Source organism: Panthera tigris, chromosome B1 (assembly GCF_018350195.1).
Source record: "Panthera tigris isolate Pti1 chromosome B1, P.tigris_Pti1_mat1.1, whole genome shotgun sequence".
NCBI lineage: Eukaryota > Metazoa > Chordata > Mammalia > Carnivora > Felidae > Panthera > Panthera tigris.
The window spans coordinates 156,741,895-156,760,709 of NC_056663.1; positions in this window are offsets into that span (position 1 = coordinate 156,741,895).

An 18,815-nucleotide genomic window follows, 5' to 3' on the forward strand; every position below is an offset into this window, starting at 1 on the left:
ATTTTTTCCATTTCACTTAGATAAGAAAATGACAAACAGTTTACATTCATGTTAGCTGGACAATAATTCATTTTTAGTTTTGCTTCAGATTTATATTAACTCTCCCACTCTGTCACAATCTAGTCCAAAGCAGTCTGGACCATTAAGGGTTGTGTTCTGTTGGAAGCACTAGATGTAAAATATCCCATGAGTGTAGTAAGCAGGCATTTTAAGATGAAAACATTTTGTCCTCCTTTGAGCGTCTTAGGATGAGAAGGTATGAGTAAGCTGCATGATGAAATGCCCACACTGTGTAGAAATGGGGAGATTACTCTCTACTATTTGGGTGGGAAGATGGGGAGATTACTCTCTACTACTTGGGTGGTCCCTATCAAAGCACACAAATTCTTAAAAGGGGAGAATCTTTTTTTTTTTTTGGTTGTGTTGAGAAGGAAGTATGACAATGGAAAAACATAAGAAGGATGTAACCTTGCTGGCTTTGAGGACAGAGAAAACAGACTACAAGTTAAGGAATGTGCAAACCTCTAGAAACTGGAAAAAGCAAGAAAACAGGCACTTCCCTAGAATTTCCATAAAGGAAGTGGTCCTACCAAGACCTTGATCTTTAATATAGTAAAATGAGGGTCAGACTTCTAATCTACAGAACTACAGAAGAATAAATTTGTATTGTTTTACACTGTTGACTTTGTGGTAATTTGTTATAGTAGCAATAGAAAATTAATACAACTAGAGATAAGATCTGTGGTACAAACATGTTGATATATATATGAGAATGGGGGCACAGTAGAAAGATTTTTGTAGTATATGTTAAAGCTTATTAGAAAACATATATCACGATGAAACACTGAACAAGCACATTGACAAAATGACTTTTCCAGCTGATGTTAGCCAAGCATTTTCATCCACCATTGAAGAATGTACCCTCCAGGCACAAAAAGGGACAAGGTGGCAGAGACTGAGGCTATCCAACAGCATGAATTCTTACTAGCTATTGCTGTGTCTGAAAGACCAAGAGTTCAGAAAAAGGCCAACACTGAATTGATAACATAGCAATATTCCTCAAAGGAATCAACCAGCAACCTGATGGCATCTTGACTACAGAGGGCTCAATCCAGTTTGGACTCAGAAACCCATATTCTGAGAAAGAGACACATTTATGAGTATGCATTTACCTTTTCTGCTTTCAAAGGGTGACCCAGAACCACTGTATAGGAGCTTATATAATACCTGATCTAAAGGCATGGAATCTGACACAGCATTGAATATAATCATTAGACTCACTTCACAATGAAAGATTATAGTACACAATGTACCATCTGGAAATAATTGGTCCCATAAAAATCTGGAACAGCTTAGCTTTTTAAATGCACAGCTGAACTACTATCTCAAAAGCAACAATGTGAAATGATGGGATGCTATATTTCCAAATAAAGCATACACATTGAATCTGAGGATTTTATGATTGTCGTGTCCCTGGTAGGAAGACTGCATAGGTCCCAAAATATGGCTACAGATATTTTTATTCCTAAAGATCCGTTAGGGAAATGTGTACTTCCTCTTCCCACATCCCTGGGCTCTTCAAGGTTGGAGATCATCATTCACAAAGTTGACACACTCTTGTAAGGAAACACAGCAATGGTTCCATTGGACTGCAAACTACAAGTTACATCAGGGATTTTAGGACTCCTTGTGTTGGGACCTATATGTGAAAAGGAGAATCGCCATGCTGGCATGGGAAATTAATCCTGACCAGCAGAAAGAAGTAGGGCTTCTTGTATACAACAGAGGAGCAGGATGTGTGAAACCCAGCTGATAAATTTTGGTGCCCCCTGATAATCTCTTGTCCTATTTTAACTGTAAATTTGCATGTACAGCAAGCCCATCCTGAAAACAAAATGACCCCATGAGAATGACATTTTAGATCACATTATTTAATAAACTACCAAGATATACTGAGGTGATAGCTGATGATAATTGAACTTTAGCATGGATGATATAGGAAATAAAGGAGGAGTACAGCTGCAACCCCAAGATCAAATTCAATGATTAAAACCAGATTGTTCTTGGGGTGCCTGGGTGGCTCAGTCAGTTAAGCGGCCTACTGCGGCTCAGGTCATGATCTCACAGTCTGTGAGTTCGAGCCCCACGTTGGGCTCTGTGCTGACAGCTCAGAGCCTGGAGCCTGCTTCAGATTCTGTGTCTCCCTCTCTCTCTGACCCTCCCTCATTCATGCTCTGTTTCTCTCTGTCTCAAAAATAAACATTAAAAAAAATTTTTAAAAATTAAAAAAATAAAACCAGATTGTTCCATTAATACCTGTCTGTTTTCCTTGAGGAAAAGAGGTACATGGATGGGAGAGCTATGGGGGAGCTATTCCCAAATTTTCATGTAAAACAGATCTTTTTCATAAAAAGAATGAATTATAGCAGCCATGAAAATGTGCATCTCTGGTCTCCTGCTTCAGGGCGTGTAACTGACCAACAGCCCGAGGTGCTGCCCTCTGAAATCACTAGTATATCCACACTGATGCCCATGGACTACGTCCAACCAATGAGTGAGCATGCAGGCCTGGGTTTTTTAGTTTGTTTTTTTGTTTGTTTTTTTCAGAGATATAGGACACAGTCATTGGGTGACTTTGACTTGAAGAATCCCAATCAGCTTGACCAAAGTTAGTGTTGTAGTCTGTGATTCTTCCAAACCCAATCACATTTCTTTCTTTCCCTTCCTAGGGGATGAATACCATGACAGTCTCACAACTTTCCCACCTCCTGTGACTCTCTCTCCTTTTCCCCTCAAAAATATTTCCTCCAATAAATGTTTTACACAACTAATCCTGTGCTAGTGTCTTCTCAGAGGAAGCGAACGAACACACTGTGTGTGAAAGTACATGCATACACAGGCACACATGCACACACATTCACACACACTTATCCTTCTCTAGCATTCTTTTTCACCCAAAAATATGATTTAGAGATCTTCCATATTAGTTCTTAGAACTGCTTAATTTTGGAGTGCCTGGGTGGCTTAGTCCGTTAAGTGTTGTACTCTTGGTTTTCACTCAGGTCATGATCTCATGGTTCATGAGTTCAAGTCCCACATCAGGCTCTGCACTGACAGCGTGCAACCTGCTTGGGATTCTCTCTCCTTCTCTCTCTGCCCCTCCCCCACTCACTTGCTCTGTCTCTAATAAAATTATTTTAATGTTTATTTATTTTTGAGACAGACAGAGAGAGAGAGAGAGAACAGGGGAGGGGGCAGAGTGAGAGAGAGAGGGAGACAGAATCCGAAACAGGCTCCAGGCTCTGAGCTGTGAGCACAGAGTCTGAAGTGGGGCTCGAACTCACAAACCGTGAGATTATGACTTGAGTTGAAGTCAGACACTTAACTGACTGAGCCACCAGGTGCCCCTGTCTCTCTCTAATAAATAAACTTCATGAAAATTAAATTTTAGAACTGCTTTTTTAAAAACATGTGTATAATATGGCATTGTATAAATGTATTATAGTTCATTTAATGAGTTATATTGATAGAAATTATATACACTCTTTTATTGTATTAACATTGCTCCTATAAGTCTTAGTTTACATACACCATTTTGCTAATATGCATTACTATATATTTAGAATAAATTTGTGGAAGTACAATTGCTGGACTGTACAGCTTCTCAGTTTGTAAATTCAAGCTTTCCTTTCTCTATGGAAAATGTATGGGATTATACAATTAGGATTTTCTTCTCTTCCATTATTTTATTTCCTGCCTTCATAGACACCAATTACTCATACACTTTGGAACAGTTTTCAAATCAATCATTTTCTTCTCAAATCCCTTATGAGTCACTATTCATTTTCATTCTTATCTCAAGATTTCTGTCCATGCCATTAACTGTGTTTGCTCAGCAGTGCCTGTTCCTTCTGCTGCTTCCAAAGTGCCATTCATTTAGAGAACCTCCCAAAGCAAATAAGAAAGAAAAAAAATGAATAAGAAATAAGTGCACATTATAACTCAAGTTGAATCAGACAGATCCAAAACACTATCTGAGGATGACTCCAAATACAAATACTATAGAGATCAAAGAGTGACAGAAGACACTGGGAGAGCAGGCCTGTGACTATAGATCTGTGATCACAGATCTCAGGCAAAGCTAGTAGAAGGTAGTAAATGAGGTGTACATTCCGTTTAGGTACAGCCTAATGTTACCTCCTTCTTTTGACTCAACAGCCCCTGTGGACTAGGATTCTCTCTCATTCTCTATCTGGAGTATTTTAATAGTTTCATCAATACTCTGCTTTCATTTAAAGCTCCAACTTAATTGGCCCCTTGCCTACCAGTTCTATATTTTATCCTTACATTTTCCCTCTACTTCCTCATACTCACTTTTAACTCATGGCCTTATTGCCTTTATTTCCTCTGACTGGAACATTCCTCCCACTGACTTTTGCATGTCCAATATCATGCCTCTCAAATGTGTAAAAAGTATATGCATTCTACCTATATAGTTGAGCTATAAATTCTGAGATATTCCAATAAATTAACTCATTAAATTTCAGGGATAAAGAAGTCTACACTTGCATAGTACTTTCTACTTTATAACATGCTTTCATGTAAATCATATCACCATGTTCCTTTATATGAAAAACATTTATTTCCTACAACCTCTCTGTCAAGATGATCAAACAAATGTGTCTCTTTGCCAATGCTGAGGGCACATTCTTGGCAAATGCTATCCACCCAAAAGGAGTGCTTCAAGCTTTCTGTTAGGACCCTGGCCTTACTGCAAATATCTAAAACTGATTTCAAGTTCTCCTTAGTTTCATAACACTTCAATAATTCAGCATCATTTTCACTGGCCACTGCCCTTTGTTCGACCCTACATAAAAACCTGTATTTTCTATCTTCTTTCTGCTGAAGAAGCAACTCAAAAGACAAACATCAAAGTCACAAAAAGCTTCTTATTCATAGATTGTATGAGACATATCACATCTTTCCCCAGTACCTCAAGGAAATATGTGTAGACCCATACATAGCAGTACCTAGTTCAATTATGCTTCCAAATTTGAACAATAGCAATTAAAGGAAAATAGTCCAGGTCTTCTGGATAGTACCTGACATATTTTAAGGTAGCCTATTATTCAGTAGATAATATATTAAAAGTAATATGGTATTTTCTAAATGTCTACTTAAAATCTTCAAACAGAATTTCTGAGTTAAAATCTTGATGCTGTTGATAAATCCCATCACTCTATGTAAGTTCAGTTTATTCCTAACTTTTACCCCAAATCAATTTTCTCTATATCATATTGGGGTTTTGACCTGAAACACAAAACTTCATCATTATAGAGATATTAACCAAATTTCTGGTTCTTCCCTTTGTAGGCACACAGTAGGATCTAAAAAGGCTAGGAGTAGCCAGTGAAAAGCGAGCTTTCATGGGCAGTCTTTAAAGTTAACGGTGTAGGGGCGCCTGGCTCAGTAGGTTAAGCATCTGACTTCAGCTCATGTCATGATCTCATGGTTTGTGAGTTCGTGCCCTACATTGAGCTCTGTGCTGAAACTGCAGGGCCTGCTTGGGATTCTCTCTTTCCTTCTCTCTTGCCCCTCCCCCACTTGCTCTCTCTCTCAAAATAAATAAATAAACTTTAAAAAAATAAAAAAAAAAAAAAACTTAATGGTGTACATTCACACAGTCCCCCAGAGTACCAGGCCATATTCCCAGGAGTAAAGGCTCAGTCATTCTGAATCCTTGTATAAGGACACTGACAGATATGTAACGTGAGAGAAAAATAAACACTTGTTGTTTTAAGAAACCAATATTCTCAGGCTTTTTGTTACAGTACCACAATATAATTTCTCTTGAGTGACTCATTAATGAAAATGAAAATTAATCATGTGTTGCAAGGAAAGTGTAGTAGACTGACTAATGGCCACCCAAAGATATGAGGTCCTAAGACCCAGAACCTATAAATGTTGCAAAAGAAAAAAACGTCATTGCTGATATAATTCAGTTAAAGATCTTGAGGCTAAGAGATTCTCCTGGATTATCCAGCTGGCTCTAAATTCAATCAAAGAAGTCTTACAAAGTCTGAGGGTGATTTTACACAGACACAGAGAAGAAATATATTTAAATGGAACAGAGAAAGATGTGAAGATGATGGTCTTGAAGATTTGAGTGATGTGACGACAGTCCAAGGAATCCCAGTAGCCAACAGAAACCAAAAAGGCCAAGGAATGTGTTCTCCCATCAAGCTCTTCTGGGAGAATGGCTCTTCTGATACCTTGATTTAGTGTAGTGCTCTTGACAGAGCTTCTAGACTCCAGAAATGTGAGAAAATAATTTCTGTCGTTTGAAGACATCAAGTTTGTAGTAATTTGTTTTAGCAATCAGGAATCTAATGCAGAGGGTATATATTTCAATAAGCAAGCATTCCTAAATAAAATTTGTCTTTAAGTTTTTCCTTAGGGTAAATATTAACCTCACATAAATTTATTAATATTGAATAACTTAGTAAGTATAAAATAGGACAAAACAATAAAAATGAGCTTTCTGGTTTATAGTAAGTGCTTTATTTTACATTTAGAGTAAAGAGATGTTACAAAATACAATATACATACACATGTAATATTACCTCTCAAACCTGTTTTCAATACTGGCACTCTTAGTATACTGTAAGCGGCACTTTAAACAAATTATATTTCCATGTAAAGCCTTCTGGTAAAAGTGATCTCAATATAAATTGATAGAAAATATAGAAAGATTTTAAAAATATTTAATTCTGCTTTCTCTCAGTGTAGGTTTTCAGAGGTCTTTCACTAATCATTGCTAAATGCTTCCATCTGCCACAAATTACTGAAGAGTTTATGTTACTTCAGATCTCAAAGGAAGACTTTTCCCATGAGGAGAAAGACCTTATGTGTACAGTGGGGAAACAGATCTTTGCTTTAAACAACCCAAGTCATTCAAATACCACTGCCTCTGAATTAAATTATTGGTGATAATGGCTCTATAAAAAGCATAAGGATGAGAACCTTGTGTGTCACTTTCACCAATGTGTCATTAAAGCTTGGAAGACAGCATGACACCCAGTAGATATTCAGCAAATATTTATTACATTACTTTTTAAAAACCAAGGTGGAAATTATAGAGCAAAATGTAATTTTCATCTCTGGATATTTTGTTTCTTATTTAGGATATTCCCATTGTGATGGTTAATTTAATGTATTGACTGGAGAATATTTTTTAGCTGAGACTAACATTTAAATGGTGAACTTTGTGTAAAGCAGATTGCCCTCCATAATGTGGGTGGGCCTCACCCAATCAGTTGAAAGCTTAAAGAGAACAAACAGAGTAACCTACCCTGAGCAAAAGAGAACTCTCCAGCAGACTGACTTCAGACTTCATCAGCATTGTCAATTCTCCTGCATCTCCAACTAACTGGCCTTTCAATTAGAACAGGAACACTGGCTTTCCTGCATCTCCGGCCTGGCAGCCCACTACAGATTCTAGACTAGCCAGTCTCTATAACCATGTGAGTTAATTCTTTATAATAACATAATAAATCTCTCTCATCATATATATTTATTTAATTTAAAATAGTTTGTAATAAAAATATAATAAAGCAATAAATATTAAATTTATAAATAAATATAGATTTCATTTCATTTACTTATTTAACTCTTACTGGTTCTATTTCTCTGGAGAACCCTGGGTAATACATCTTTAAAATACTTTGTAAAGGAATGTTCTGGAGCTTACCTGACCAAGCAGAATGATGATGTAAAATTGACCAGTAGCATCAAACCTATTGCCCATTCTCCCTTTTCATGTCTCAAAGAGCTTTTCCACCACTTATATCTCCCCCCCCCCGCAAATATATTCTGGAATATCACTGTGACATTTCTGGATAATATCCATTTTTATACTCTCCTAGTTTAGTTTTGTCTGCTTGTTTGTTTATTATACTTTTTCTCTAATTTTTAAAAATGTATATTCATTTTTGAGAGAGAGAGAGAGAACCAGGGTGGGGCAGAGACAGAGGGAGACACAGAATCCGGAGCAGGCTCCAGGCTCTGAGCTGTCAGCACAGAGCCTGAAGTGGGGCTCAAACCCATGAACCATAAGATCATGACCTGAGCTGAAGTTGGACGCTTAACCGACTGAGTCACCCAGGCGCCCCTGTTTATTATACTCTTCTTATTACATTCACCCTAATTTGTCTTTTCTGATGCACCTGGAGTTGTAGTGTAAAAATAACAAGAGGTCAAGATGGAAGGACAAAAACCAGTTTTCTAGTCCCATTTCCATTGTTTATCACTGCTTTGTCTTAGGTACCAATTTCCTCATCTGTAACATGTAACACTTGCCCTGTATACTCCTAGGATTGATGGGATAATTAGATAAAAAGATGTATGCTAATATAATTTATAAATACCTTTATAAGTCAAGGGAATTAATTTTATTACCTCAGGGCTCTGTGTTTTGCTGTACCATCAAATGTACAGCATCATATGTACCATCATATGTATATGTACATTCGAATATATATATATACACACACACATATATATTAAAATAAAATTGAAATAAAATGATTAAACACAAGGAACTGATTTTGTTCAGGTAGAACACTAAAGGTTTTCTAAATTGCATGATACACCTTTCCTGTTTTCTCTACTCATGACTCACTATCTTTTTCTCCTTCCTCTTTATAGATTTGGTTTCTTCATCTTCAAAATTTTCTTTTGTATTGTGAATTCTCCTTTCACTCCATTTCACTTCCATCTATATGCACACATATTTCTTAATTTATCTTTGATACTTCTAACTTTTTCATATTTTTGTATTTGAATGCCAGAGAAGGAAGCACATTAAAAATAATTGTACGTCTGTGGGTTTGTGTCTCCTCCATCAGTCTCAGAGACAAGTCCCATCTATCTATAGGAAATATCTGTAGTGCTTGTCCCTTTCCTTCAAATCTCATTGGCATCTGGCACATGAGAGCACTGCAGTAATTTCACAGAAAGGCTGTCAACTATGACATGAGAAAACGTGTATGTCCTTTCTTGCTACAAAAAGCCCAAGGCCTAATGACACCCTAAATGCCTGGAGAAAGCAAGTGATGGCATGACTGCCAATAGAGGTTGCCTGTTGTCAAGTATTAGATGAAATGGCCGGAAGATCTCAGGAGGAGAAACCGCCCTCGCGGGTAGGGCACTTTCTGCTCATACACACACAAGCACGCCAGCTATTTTATAGAGCAGTTACTACCGCAATACTTAGACTATGCAATTTCAGTATGACAGAGAACTCGAGGGATTGCTTTTCCCCACCGAATGGAAAACGCGGAACAGAGTAGAAAAACATATCCCTTGCAATTTCTTTTCATAAAAGTAAAATACTACTTTGCACTAAGTGATGTTTTGTCCTTTTCTCTCCTGTACACTGGTTTCCATTCCTTTCTGCCTCTTGCTTTCACCGTTATTTACCTCTGTCTCCATCATCATCAGTATCTATTGTCTATAACATCCACCTCTTCCACATTCAATTATGCATTAATTTGCATCACTTCAAAAAAACCATCTTTCTCCCCTCAATACTGCTAATTTCCTTCCTTCCTTTGACATTTTCTTTTTCATAGTGAGAAGCCTCGAGTGAATTCTTTGTTGACCTGCATATTACTGCTGGATATTTGGAACTTTTCATAGGAATTCCTGATTGGGAGGAGGGGTGGTAACAGATTTAACTGGGAGAATATTTTTCTCCCAGTTAAAGAGAGAGTCTCACATGGGACTGACTCAGCATAATTTTGTCAGAATTGATTCACAATAATTTGTTTCCTCCAGACATTGTTTTCTTTTTTCCATGGGATCTGGGAGTTCCTGCCTCTAATTCATGAGCTTGGAGCCTTCTCTCAGAGTCTAAGGATTTATAATCTCCTCCATTCATCAATTATCTTCTGGTTTTGTTGCTCTTAGTTTTATTCTAAGCAGCTTTTTTTATTCACTTAGTACTCTCAATGAGCCATGTCAGATTTTGATTAATGTTCCTACATGCATGCTTTAATGTAAAATGAAATTTCATGTATTTTGAATATTTCTAGTTTGTTTTGGAGATTAAAACTTGATTTTTATAAGGTATTTTGAAATAGGTCATATCTTATATATATATACTCTTTTCAACCACAAAAGAAATTACAGTGTGAGGAAACCATGTGAACAAACTTTGAAGACTTTAGGGCTTTAGCATTATGGGCATAGGCACCGATCAAAGGGTTTTGTGTCGTGGAAATTCACAATCAAATGCACATTTTGCATTTGCATTCAGTGATCTATAGTGGGATGTTTTAAGAAGCAAAGAGAGGCTCCCAAGGTGGAATGCTGCTAAGGGATCAAATGACTCATTAAATCAAACATAGGCCATCAGTAACTTTAAAAAGGGTAGTGGAGGCAGATAAGAAGTCAGATAAGAAGGATTTGAGAGGTGAGGGGGAAAAGGGAAGTAATATCTAACTTGAATCATAAAAATTAAGATTCACAGCCCTTCAATCAATTCCCAGAGTTGAACTAGTTGACAGACCCAATGCCCCATGGATGAAGAGGAGGTGGGGATCCCTTGAAGAAGGATCCCATTACACTGCCAAAAATGCATGCTGTTAATCTTTCTCCTGCCTTCCCCAAAGGGATTTATGGCCTTTTGCCAGAGCAACTAGACGCTGGGAAAAAGGAAATAATCAGACCTTTTGGGGATTGCTGAACACTGGCTCTGAACTAGCACCGATTTCAGGAAACCCCAAACATCACTGTGTTCTACCAGTGATGGGGCTTATAGAGGTCAGATGATCAATGGAGTTGCAGCTTAGCTCCATCTCACACTGAGCCCATTGCCTTCTGGAACCCATCCTATAGTTATTTTCCCAGCTACAGAGTACAGAATTGGATAGACATACTGGAAACTGGCAGACTACTCACAGCAGGGATTCTTCTCCTTGTTGTTCACCATTTTTACTCAATTTCAATTCTCACACTGAAATTTCAATTCTGCAGGACATTAATCCTGCCCTGCCCTGCCCTGCCCTACCAAATTATCTTAGATCTCTTTATTATGTGATCCCATAGCAGCTTCTCAATTTCTCCTTTATGCCATTTTGTTACCCGTAACTTTTTAATCACTGGCTATTTTTAAGTGTTGTCTTATCTGCTAAATTGTACACTCCAAGAGGGTAGGGACCTATTTGCCTCATTCATAGCTAGACTGTAAACATGTGTACAGTATGTTTCAACAGGGAGGACATTTAATCAGTGTTTGTCAACCGGATGTCAGCATATATCATTTCAACAATTTCTTTTAAGCTTCAGCCATGTGCGTGTGTGTGTATGTGTGTGTGTTTATAATAGATATAGATGCAGATACAGATAGGAATATAAAGAGATATAGATAATCACTTTCTACTTTATTCCAAGTTTCCTGTTTTCTGCTCATTACTTGACTGTCTTATCAAGACTTCCAGGGGCGCCTGGGTGGCGCAGTCGGTTAAGCGTCCGACTTCAGCCAGGTCACGATCTCGCGGTCCGTGAGTTCGAGCCCCGCGTCAGGCTCTGGGCTGATGGCTCGGAGCCTGGAACCTGTTTCCGATTCTGTGTCTCCCTCTCTCTCTGCCCCTCCCCGGTTCATGCTCTGTCTCTCTCTGTCCCAAAAATAAATAAAAAACGTTGAAGACTTCCATCACGTCTTTGATTCACTCTTAAGGATGATCACTCACTGCTCTTTGTCTCCATCTTGCTTTTATGGTCCCATTTGTACTTGGAGATGGTTCTTCTCTATTTAAGTCAATCTTGTACTTCTCTTTTTTCTCTTAGATATCTAAGATAGGAGAAATTGCTTGACTAGAGCTGAGGAATCTTGGAAGGCTGATAAAGAGGAAAACACTTCGGACATTATACAAAATCTGTAAAACATTCCAGTTCCAGGCAAGTGAAAGATTCCTCAGCCTTAGGAAACAGGCTTTAATACTTTCAAACCATTTCTTTCTCCCCAGGTAAGACTTTTTGTTTGTTTGCTTTAGCTTTTCTGATTCTGTCCAAATTTGTTTTTAATTCTAAACTCTTTCTTATTGACCTTGTACTGTCTCATCTTTTCCTATCATAGTTTTGTTTGTTTGTTTGTTTTTTTAATTGATTGGAGCCTCACCTCTACTAACTCACTTCCATAGTACCTTACCATTGTATCATTCTCTCCTGATCTATGTGCTGAATCCTGTGAAGTGTTTTGTGGAAAAATATATTACACATCTTCTTGTAGGAAAAAATTTTTCCTTTGCTTCTGTTTTTCAAAGAAGAATCAAACTGAAACATCTTACAAAGAGGAGATTCTTTCAGTTAATAGTTTGTGTTATGTTCAAGAGCAAATGAACATGTTAAAAACAACATAATTTTAAATCAATTCAAATAATTCTTCTCATTTTAGTACCTAATGTAAAAACTGAGCTGCTGAATTCAGTTACAACATATAATTTATACATATTATCTATCTTTCTATTTATTTGCAGATTACATTATTAAAGAGTTTCCTGTTCTCACCGCATTCACAGGATGCAAATGAAATGCTAAAGTATTCCCATTATTTGGAAGAAAATTTCTGAATGTCACTGATACTTGGTTTCAGAATCAGTAGTAATAAATGCATGGACCAAACTTCCACATTTAAGTCACTGTAAATTTTACGAAAATTTCTGAAAAGATTGTGATGAATTGCTCAGGTCGCTTTATAACCTAACTCTGAGTTCCCTGTTTCCTACACTCTAAATATAGCATCAGAGATGTTATCGTTTAAGTGTGGCATTTCCAATCACTGCATTTGTAGATAAAGTATATATTCTTTGACGGAGAATATTCACCTTTGATTATTCATATAGTATAGACAGTTGATTATATATAATAACTTGTAAATGGCAGAATTTTATCTGTCACTTACCTGCAAAAGAAATTTTTCCTTGCTAGCCAATACATGTTTACTTATTATAAGCGGCCCTTGCAACCTTCATTAAAGAAACATAACTAATGCTTTGTAGGTAAATTCCAACCTGGAATTTTCAAGGTGGTTTAATATTTCTTAGATGTCTGTAGTATGTACTGAATAGCTGATTTGTTTATCTGATGTCTCTCCATGTTTTAACAGTCTCATAAATGGAAAACTTGCATTATTCTTCTTATACAAGTAATTGTTCCTTACTTTAGAAGAAAAAAAAATTACAGATAAACAACCACACAATCACCTGTAAGTTTACCTCACAGACAACCAGCTAAGTTTTTGCATGTAATATTTTGATTTTTTACTTTTTTTTCTAATCCTACCAATAACTTATAATGCAATAGTTGCTTAATACAAAGAATATTTATTTTACTTAAATTCTCCTCATCAAGCAAAGATGTATAAAAAAGAGGTAATGCAAGTACATAAAGAGACAAGCAGATAAAAACATCTTTAGGTGAACGAAATCTAGTGTCTGTTCAATAAGTATATAGTCCAAGTGAAATATCCACTTATTATCATTATGTTCAGTTCCAAATGATACTTGGGATAGTTGGGAATATTTGGGATACATTAGTGAATGAAAGATACAAAAAATTCATTATTTCCTGGAAATGACCCTTTAGGATGGGACAAAGACAATAATTAAAATTGAATATAATTTAAAAAGTTGTGCCTGGTTGGTTCAGTTGGTTAAGCATCCAACTCTTGATTTCGGCTCTGGTTGTGACCTCAATGTTCGTAGGATTGAGCACTGCGTTGGGCTCTGCATTGACAGCATGGAGTTTGCTTGAAATTTTGTCTCTACTTCTCTCTCTCTCTCTCTCTCTCTCTCTCTCTCTCCCTCTGCCCATCCTCTGCTCATGCATATGCTGTCTCCTCTCTCTCTCTCAAAATAAATAAATAAACTTAAAAAAAAAACTTAAAAGAGGTTATGTATGTTAGAAGGTGATAGGTACTATGGAAAAATAAAACAGTATCAAAGGGGTCTGAATCATAGTGTAGTGTTGGAAGGGTAGTTAGCTCATAATTTAAATAAGGCATTTACACCAGAGCTCATTCAGATGATAATATTTAAGCAAACATATGAAGGATGTGAGTCAGTTGACCAAACAGAAAACAGCCAATGCAAGTTCCCTGAGGTGGGAGCATACAAGAGGTCAGTGAGATGGCAAGTAAGGTGAAATAGTAAAAACTGAGGTCAAAGAGGGAACAACACATGGTGTAGGGAAATAAATACAGGTAGAAATTTCTAAAATACTTAAAGAAACACAGTGCATGCTGAAGAAAAGTAAAGTAATTTTGGTGTAGGTCCATTTAGAATACAGAAAAATAAATTTACATTTCCAATCTTCCAGACATTTACACTATGGAGCACAGCTACTTAAAGAACAAGACTTTCATGTTTGAACATGATCAGTAAGATGCTCAGTGACCGTCTTTCAAGAAGATGAGGACCAAGGTAACCAATGTTCTCACTGCTAATATTCTATGAGTTTTTGAGGAAAATATTTGCTATTAATGGCTGGTAGGACAGAAACAGATACTATAAGTCTATCTCACTCTACCTTTTCTGAGTAGCATAATAAAAATTATATAACAAAAATATCAAGCAAGATCAAGTAGGAGAAAATATAGCCATTTATATTTTATTACATAAAATATAATCTGAATTAGTTCTGGGGTTCCTCTAGTGGAAAGATATAAATTTCTATTGCTGTTTGGTAATGCCTGATAAAATGAATATTATTCAACAAAGTCAGATAAATTAACAATTGGACAGAAATGGTAAAATGTTTTAGTGTAATTTTGACTTTTCATTTCTGTCTCTTTTTAAAGAATAGGATACCTCTGAAGATAAATTGTGTTATTCTGTGCCCACTGTTTGGTTCCAGACTTAGAATATGGTAGACAGAACTGCATTATTATTAACATAAAACCTTAATCAGTAGCCCATCAGAATGACTCCTTTTTTAAAATGTAGATTACCTAATTCCCCTTCAGAAATTCTAATTCTATAATTTAAAGAAACTGCCCCATATCATCTATATTAATTTCTATATCTTTTAACATTTTATCTTTTTGAAGATGTGAATAAGGGGAAAGAAAAGACCTCCATAATTCTGTAAAGAATCTCACTGCAAATCAAGAGAATTAAGTTGGATTAGGAAGTTCAAAAGAATCGTTTACATATATTAAAAGTAATGACACGTATTCCTCAGAAATCAGATATAAGTTTCAGTTTCAGTCTTTATTATCACCTATGGGTAGTGACACTAAAGATCACTACAGGTCATCAATATTCCAGAAGCAATATGGTGGCACGATAAAGAGCATTGCCCAAGTGATCAGTGAGCAAGGATCTCAAATCTTAGATATGTCACTGTTGGTATTTACCTGGGCAATTGATCCTTCCCACCCTCAACTTTGTATCAGGAGACAGGAGGAAACTCATCTAATTTCCTCACAGAGCTGTCTGAAGCATTAAATGAATTGGTAAAGGTAAAGCCCTTGGTTATGGGCCTGGCGTAATGCAGGCATAATGTATATTCCCTATTTTATATACAATAGGAGAGTATTTGTCAATGGCTGTTAGACCAAAAATGAAAACAAAAACAAACAAAAGTCTTCTAATAATTTCCTGTTTGTATATTTTAAAAAGATTTTATATGAAAGGAGAAATTTTGAGAATCTGAAGGTTCTTCCTATTCCCTTCAGATGTTTTTCATCTTTTCTGACTTTGAAGAGTGCACACCCCATAGGAGTACACAAACATACAGGCTAATCAACTCTAGTTGCATTAGGGGGGTCTTCCTTCTCTCATGTAAACGTGACTTCAGATTTTTACTCAATAACATTATCTAAGGTTAAATACATAAATAAATGGTCCACATGCTTCTCTCTTTTACGTGTTTTAAAAATGTTCTCCCTAAAATGTAAGGATGAATTTTGTTACATAATAGAGATAAAATTCTACCAAAAAAAAAAAAAAATTGATGGTTCAATTGTCTCTATACATCACAAGGAAAAAGAACCAGGCTTTGAGAGCTGAGACTATTATTTCAAGAGTCCTTCCTAACAGAACTCCTGGTTCCAGTTTCCCATTCACTATTTCATGTTAATACACAGGGTAAGGGTCATCAGTGAAGAAAAGCCATATTGAATACAATTCCTGCCCACCCCACGCCCTCACAAATGCTTGCTACACATCTCTATTTCAAGTAAGAAAATTGCATCCTTTGATTTCAATGTTTCCTGCTGAGATGCATGAGAATAAAAGCAATATTGCAGGAAGGTTGTCAACAGAGTACTTTGCCATCTATTTAGCTTAAGTATGTCAATAAGAATATAAAAGCACATTTTCTTCAAATGCGTAAATCACAGTAGAAATGTTCCTTCTGTAGATTGTCATACTTTTTAAAAGATGTATATGTCCAAAATACACTGGACATTTTAGATAGCTTTGTCCTAAACTTTTCATTTTTATCGTTACCAGTAACCAAGAAAATGACTTTCTTACATTAATATAGATTCTTCCTTAATTTAATAATCTTTTATACTTGAGAATGGCCATCAAATATTGTTTAACTTTTTTTTTTCACTTTGCCATTTACCTGATTATTTTCTCTCATCTTGGGGTAAAGATTTCCTTCAATTATTAAAAAATTTCTATTTCTAAATTATGATTTTTATACCTTATCTTATTATGATTTTAATGTCTTTATTTTCTTGAAACTTCCATTTTTCTTTTACTGAAAAGGATTCAAGCATACTCTGAATGCCTTGAAAAGAGAAGCCTGGCATGCAAACCACTTCTAATTAATGTGTACTTTGAAACCAAATTGTTTTTACAAATGATGGCATCAGAAAGACTTCTAGTCATGGCTAGGAGCTAAATGATATTCCAATATATTTATAACCTGCAAAGGTACAATATTTTAGCGCAGGAAATAGAGCAAACAGAGAAACTTATTTTTAATGAATGGGACTTTCAGTTTTGATACAGATGGTAAAAGATGGAAAGATCTTTTGGCAAAAGATGAAAACAGATCTTTTCCTTTAAAAACTTAATATTACTGGGGTGCCTGGGTGGCTCAGTCAGTTTAGTGTCCAACTTTGGCTCAGGTCATGATCTCAGGGTTCATGAGTTCAAGCCCCTTGTCGGGCTCTGTGCTGACAGCTCAAAGCTTCGAGCCTCCTTCAGATTCTGTGTCTCCCTCTCTCTCTGCCCCTTCCCTGTTCAATCTCTGTGTCTCTCTCAAAAATAAACATTAAACATTTTTAAAAATTAATATTACTAATAATTAAATAAATGCTCTATTAAGTCAAAAATTATGTGACTGTGGTAGATATGGTAAATTAGCTTTCTCTATATTTGCCAAAACTTCTAGTGGGCCTTGCTGAACTGCATTCACAGGAGAACCAAAACTGCATTTCTTAGGCTCCTTCTGGCTACATTTCTAGCATTCATTTGGAAGGTATTTACCTAAGTCCTGAATTCAGAACAGAGCTAAATGGGGAATACAGCAGGAAAGGACCATCCGTTTTACTTTCGTAGTGCCAGCAGACAGGGAATGGCTCCAGGACCAACAATTCTGAGGGCTCATTCTCTATGTTCATATTGCAGCTATGATATATTTGTGGAATCAGCACTTGTGTTTGGATATGTGTCATTGGCAGTGCTTCCCGATTATGACAGAGGTAGCAATTACCTTGTTGGGTGAGTTTTGCCATTGAAGGCTCACACACAATTTATTCTTCCAACCCTTGGAACATTGTTGTAAGTATTTCATTCCCAATAGCAAAATGCATTCTGATTTAAATATCTAGAATGATTTCTGTTTTCTGTGAGCACTAAATGATATGGTGATCCATAAGAAATAGCACTTATTGATTGAAATGATATGTTATCATAGCAATGTTGCTTAAATATAATAGAATACACAAAATAGACTTCATCTGAAGGATTCTGCTAAAGGAAAAAAAAAAGTTTCACTGCATTTACAACCTCCCTGAGTTATAGAAATACAAAAATACATCCTAGAAATTATTTTCAAGCCCTCTCATTTTTCACATGTGAAAACTGAATCCTAAAAAGGTTTGCAATTTGCAGAAACAAAAATAAATTGTGAATAGTCAAAGGAATTCAGACTTAGAACATTTAACAGCTCTTATCTTCACACTTAGAAAATAATTATAGAAGAAAGGATCAAACCAGGCAAGCAGGAAGAAAGGCAGTGCAAACAGAGTCTTATTTGGTGCCTTTCTTCTTTTCAGATAATTTTTTTAAGTTTATTTATTTATTTTGAGAAAGAGAGTGAGAGAGAGAGGCAGAGAGGGAGGGATGGAGAAGGAGAATCCCAAGCATGCTCCACACTGTCAGAGCAGAGCCCAATGTGAGGCTCAAAAGCATGAATTGTGAGATTATGACCTGAATTGAAATCAAGAGTTGGACATTCAACCGACTGAACCACCCAGGTGCCCCCTTTCTTCCTTTCAAAAAAAACTCTTCTAGATATGTCAACAGAAGTGCTTACCTATATCTTACTTTGGTCACACAGTATTAACTAGTTAAATTTTAAAATGTGAAAAAAATACAATTACTTAGAAGATGTTAGAACATTATATTAAGTGACTCTAGTCTGCAATAATTCACTTCCCATGCCTTCCTCCAATTTCTCCTGCTTTGCCACTTCTACCTTTATTTTTTTATGTGATTTTTGCTCAGATTGACTTTATTTTGTAAGGAAACAATCATTTCTATATTAAACTTCTGTGCCCTTATCAAAAGTAT